The sequence below is a fragment of the Odontesthes bonariensis genome, chromosome 20 (genome assembly GCF_027942865.1).
Source record: "Odontesthes bonariensis isolate fOdoBon6 chromosome 20, fOdoBon6.hap1, whole genome shotgun sequence".
NCBI classification, from domain to species: Eukaryota; Metazoa; Chordata; class Actinopteri; order Atheriniformes; family Atherinopsidae; genus Odontesthes; species Odontesthes bonariensis.
Genome location: NC_134525.1, coordinates 23,671,368 through 23,677,491, shown reverse-complemented (window position 1 = coordinate 23,677,491; position 6,124 = coordinate 23,671,368).

Here is a 6,124-nt window from a genome sequence, read left to right as displayed (position 1 = left end):
CATGTAAATTTGTTCCTCAGAACATTTTCATCTTTGCATATTCCATCTGTACATCGCAGTGTGTGTGTATGTGTGTGTGTGTGTGTGATGTCTTTATGCAGCTAAGTGTTTCTACTCATTATGATCATGACTGTGTTGTTCTGTCACTGCTGTACTTTTAAACAATTCAGTGGAGGGACCCAGTCCGCCAGCAGCAGCAGCAGGGCCCCCCCCCCGTCAGCTGTAAAATCCAAGTAGTGAGAGTGACATCTAGTGGTTTCTGTTTGTTTTGTTTTTGTTGTTTTTTTTTTTTACAGTGTCCTGCTCCAGCATGAGTTGACCAGTGAGGATTCAGTCCAAGTCAAACTGCTGTATGATGATTGGACTTAAGGAATAACTTTTATCTGGAGATCAGTGCATTGGGAAGATGATTTGACAAATTTAGTAATAAAACAGTAGGTGCGACGAATGTGTCTCCTCTCTATTAAATCGACATAATGAACCAAAAATTTAAAAAAATCAAAAACATTCTGCCTCATCTGGGTGTGATCAGATCGTTTCAGCAGAATAGTCCAAAAATATCTATTTCAAATTTGAAGAACTTTCAGTCGGGAAGGAGAGATGATACGGAGGTAGGACACGACAAACAGAAACCAGACGCACTCGCGGTGTCTGCAGTGATGAAACCACAACGCTTTCAAAGATGTCTACAAAAAATATGTTGGCCAGTTTATTTCGTTTTTCTTCAAATGGGCTGTATAAAAATGAACCACCCAAATACTGCTTCATTACCAAGACTGTCCGTTTATTACAATAAAGAATGGAAATGTGCTGTTGTCACATTGTCCTCCTTTTTATTTACTGGAATCACTATTAATACGAGTAGATGGAAATAACTTCACACTGCTTAAATGTTGCTACTGCTCGGGGTCAGGGTGGAACGGCCTTTTCTGCTTAACTCTCCTAAAGGACGGTCCAGTGTTTCCTCTGTTAAAGGACGCCATAAAGAAAGCACGGAAGCTCCTTTCCTTAGTGTTAAGAGAATTTCATCAGCCGATATCATGCTTCCATACTTCTGGGTCATTTCACTCAATCTCGTGGCCGTCTGATAACAGCCGAGCACGGGTCAACAGTTCGGTCCGCTGTCTGTAGCATGTTGGATGCTGCTGTGAACCCATTGAGGCCGTCGGGCCTGAAGAGATATCCTGTGAGTGGACGAAGTTCACTGCTGATTCGTGAACCAACGAGAATCTCTGCGTTTGGAATACAGTGTGGCAGGGAGTCTAAAATTTGCCCTTTAAAATTCTATGTGAGTCACGGTAACATTTGTATTACTGAAACAAGCCAGGGAAACGCTGAATTGATATGCAAAGTAGCGTTTCCGCTGTTTGGCAGCACCAGTGCTGGAGTTCCATCTCAGTCTGCTGTGGAGCTGAACTTTCAGGTATCTGCAGCCCTCAGACTGCTGCGGCAGACGTAGGTTTACGCTCGGATCGGCATGACTCACCTCAGGTGGCGACAAACCTTCCTGAGCTAAAAATACCGTTCCATCATACCCCTGTATAAGTCACATGTTTCTCAACTCCGATTGGTTCATTTTGCAGCCTCTCACTTCTTTTATGTAGTGCCACTCCTATAAAAGCAGTGAAAAGCATCGATTGGGAAACATTTTCCTCTCACATCATTCCACTTGGACATGAATAATGAACCTTTCAGAAAAATAATACCGATGGGCACTTGTTTAGCTCATGCTAACAGCACATTAGCACCTTTATTACGCACCCATAGGAAACATACTAGTCCTCCTATGCTGGCATTACTACAGGTTTTCTTTTGGTGAGTAAAACTGGATTTATAGTTGAAAGGTTGATGGAGCATCAAGGTAACCTTTAATGTCATTCTGCCGCTTTTCTTCAGGCTGAACAATGTGTTCATACAGTGCATTCATTAAGAGAGATGATCACTGTGAGCATTAAGTTTGCGAGGTAATTGTTTGAAAAGTAGACTCCTACTGCAAAGGTCGCAATGTTGATGCAAGGCCAAACAAGATTATGACTAACTGATGCATCTTTCCCAATCCTTGTCAGATTATTGAAACATATAGTCAATCTGGAGCTTTTTTGGGCCCCTAAAGGCCTGGCTGGTGTCGTTCAGTCATCACTGGCAGGTGGGCGGCATCATCAAAAATAATAATAATAAATAAAATGCAGCTTTATTGTCCGAGCCGCCATGCATTCAGACTTGACACGGGTTTTGGGCACAATTAAAAACATTCGTAATTGTTTCTCACCATAATGGATGTGTTAGCCATCACAGATTTCCACACACTTATTTTGAGATAATAGATATAAGGCATGTCTGAATGGCAATACTGTATCAAAAAGTGTACATCTGTATAAAGAAAAAAAAAGAAAAATGTATAAAAGATGTTGATGAAGATGTGAAAGGGATGAAAAATGTCCACTCATGTTGTAAATTGAGGTATATGAAGAACTGCTGCTATGGTCTGTAAATTGCACTTGAGTAACAAATAAAAAGTGAATGTTTGTACTGTATATGTGAATAAAACCTGAAAAATCTTGTAATTTTATTTTGCCTTAACAGTTTTTTTGTTTTTGTTTTTTTTGAGAATTAAAAATTTAAAGAGTTTGGTCGCGATAAAAATTTCAATATTTCCTCGATACTGGGCCCTTTCCACTTGGTCATGATCACCTCTCTGTGTGGTAATGTGCTGGCCCTCGAGAGCAGCCACACAATTATTAAAGAGGCCTCACCTCTGCTGCGTCTCCCAGGGGAAATCCATGGCGAAATGGTTATCTCTGTTAGGCTCGTGGCAGGTGTCATACAGAGCAGCCACCAAATTAGCCTGAAGAAGAATGAGGTGAGGAGGGAAAAGCGGGGGGTATGCATCCTCTGTGGCACTTCCCCTACAGCAATGGAGTTAGCTGTATGCTCTACAATCAACACCATAATTGACAATTTGATCCAGCGGCTGGTCACAGCCAGGCAGTCCTAATCTAATGGACAAGGACAGAAAAGCCTCACCGTATATTCTGTCTGCTCCTTTTATGCTGTTTCACAGTGAAAACCAAGAGCCATCACACGCCCAGTCAGACACTGTGTTGACTCCTGCTGGGAGGTTATACCAGTATCTTCTGACACGGGAACACCTTTGGCTTTTGGAAAGGTATATCTCCGCTTTGATGAAGATTATAAAATCTGATCTACAAACCTCGTTTCGGGAAAAGTCTGAAGAACGAGACCTTTTCTAGAATGTAATAAAAACTTCTACATTTTTGTTTATTTCATTGAACCTTCATTTACCAGAAGGAAGTCCAAAGAGATTGTTTTGAGCATCTTCACTGACCAACTTTGTTGTATTTTGAAGGACATGTTTGATGCCAGGAACACATTCAGAAAGGTTGGGGGAGACAAAGACAGACAGGAGATACGGGTAACAGCGGTCTGGAGGATTCTACCGAAGTGACAGGTGAGGGCACCAGGATCGAGTATAAAAGGAGCAGCCGCCAAAAGTTCAGTCTTTAGTCTCAAGCATTGGGCTGTCGCTCACCACTTTTCCCAAACTAGAAAATGATCAAGAAGTTCCAAAAAAAAAAAATTTCTCAAATGCATGATTACAAAGAACATCTGTCTTTAAGCATCTGCAGTACATAATACTGCCAAAAATTCAGAAGGGCTGGGTAAATTTCGAGTGCGTAAAGCTAAGGATAGAAACCAATGTGGATTGATCTTTAAGCCCTCAGGTGGCACTGCATTACAAACTCATGCTACCGTGATTCATAAAGACACATTGGTGTAACTCGCGAAAAACATTTCCATTTCGCTGCGGCTGCATTCAGACGTAACCTAAAACTATTCAACTAGGAGGAAGTTATATATCAGCTCTTCATAGAAGTGCTGCCAACTTCTCTGAGCACAAACTCATATCAGGTGGACAGAAAGACAACGGAAACGTGTTCTGTTGTCAGATAAGTCCATGTTTCAGCTGCATTTGACGTCTGGTTCTACATGCCAAAGATGAGAAAGACCCTCCAGCCCATTATCAGCGAAAGGTGTTAAAGCCAGCATTTGTGATAGCACGGATTACCTGAATATATATATGGCATATAGTTGAGTTTTGAGAGACTTGTGCTGCATTTGAGTTGATATTTTTTCCCTAAAGGTAAACGGTTACTTCAGCAGGACAATAATTCTGCATGGTTTACAACAGTGTGGCTCCAAAGAGGCAGAGTATGTGTGCTTGACCTGCCTGCAGTTCAGGTCAGTCTTCAATTGAAAATATATGGCACATCATACAGAGGAGAATCAGACAGCAACAATCACAGAATGTTGAGCAGCTAAATCTTGTACTCCGCAAGCAGGGACACGGGTTCCTGTTGTAAAACTGCAACAATTAAATGTAATTTCCTCTCCCGAATTACTAAACTTGTAATTAAATGGAAAAGTGATGCGACACAATGCTTACCAGACCCAAATCCTTAACTGGAGTATGTTGCTGAAATCAAATTTGAAATGTGTTTATATTTTCTAAATACAATTCAGTTAGTTAATACACTGGAAATCGTTTCTTTGACTTTTTTCAGTAAAGATTGAAATATTTTAACAAATTTCACATTTACGTTTTGAATGCATTGTGGAAAATTTCACAACTTTTCTAAAAATGAGGTTTGTATACAGTGACTGTGGAGGAATTAAATCTATTAATGCATTTCGCGGCTTTGTGTGGCATCAACCACCTGCTCCAAAACAGAAATGAACTGTAAATAGATCTGCATTTAAGTGGTGTATAAGTAGTTATAATTCATGCTTCCATTACTTACTGTCCAGTTGCATTTCATAAATATTTCTCAATGTCTTTTAAGTTCCCATGAAATCTAATTTGATATCAAAAAGTTTATCAGCAATCCAGCACCAACTGTCACCCACATTTCAGTATCCAACCCAACAATGGCACAAAAGCTAAGCTAATGTGTAAGCTAATAACACTCCAGTAGCTGTTTAATGGAAAATTTAACACACCATCTTGGCATCCCGCACTAGTTTGTGGACTACTATTTGAAGCCTCATATGTAGCATTTTGCTGTCATTGTCTTGTTTTTTTTTTTTTAGAGGCAGATAGTGGCCATGTTTGGACAGGAGGGATGAGCACCAAGACTTCAGCTAATGCTAGCGCTGGTCAAGTTAGCAAGATACATCTGTATTTCAAGTTAACTGTGATAACTGGGGTGATAACTGGGATGCTGACTGTCTCCCTTTCTTGTCAAAGCAATTTTCAAAAACAGGGGTGTGACAAGAGAAGGGTGGCAGCGCGCTCAATGTTGAAATATCTATGAAAAAGCATTACAATTCATTGAAAACCATTAGGAAACATACATTTATTTATCAGAAGAATGGACATTGTTTTCTGTCCAACTAACCGAAGAACAAGCCACTGTTACAGTGAACCAAAACTGTGGAAAATGTATTACCAGTCTTTAAAGAAAAGGATGAGTAACAGGAATAAATCACAACAGTGAGTAAGTCAGTGAACTCTAACTGTGTCTGTCTGCTTTGGGAGCTTTACTTCTTCCTCTGCCTGCTTAAAAGAATTATTGTATGAAAGCGGTGAATAATTTGTCTGCAGGTTCATCAAAATGTAAATACAAACAGGACATGTCACTGTGAATTTTCTGTTTTCCTGTTTGGCACCAGGATCCTGACACTGTGTGCGACTGTGTGATTAACACTTTGAGAAATTGTTAAATTGCGTTTTTCCACGCCGTCTCCACACCCGCAGAAAGCTTGTTATAATATTACATATGAGCTGGAACTTAAAACCTAACAGCTTCATTTCAATCCACTTTAAAAAAAAAAAAAGAATGTTGTATTACAAAAAACGCCTAATGCATGTGTGAGAGATGAGTGTGTGTGCATGTGTGAGAGATGAGTGTGTGTGCTTGTAGTTGCTGCATCCAACAGCGTATCTGCCATGCAGCTTCATTTAACCCAAAGGACAAAGTCACAAATAAACTTTACACACACTAAAAGTTCTATGAGCAGTTGATGAACTATTCCTCTATATTATATATTTACAAATTCTCATTAACACCCGTTATTATTATGCCAAGGTGCTGCATTCATAGAT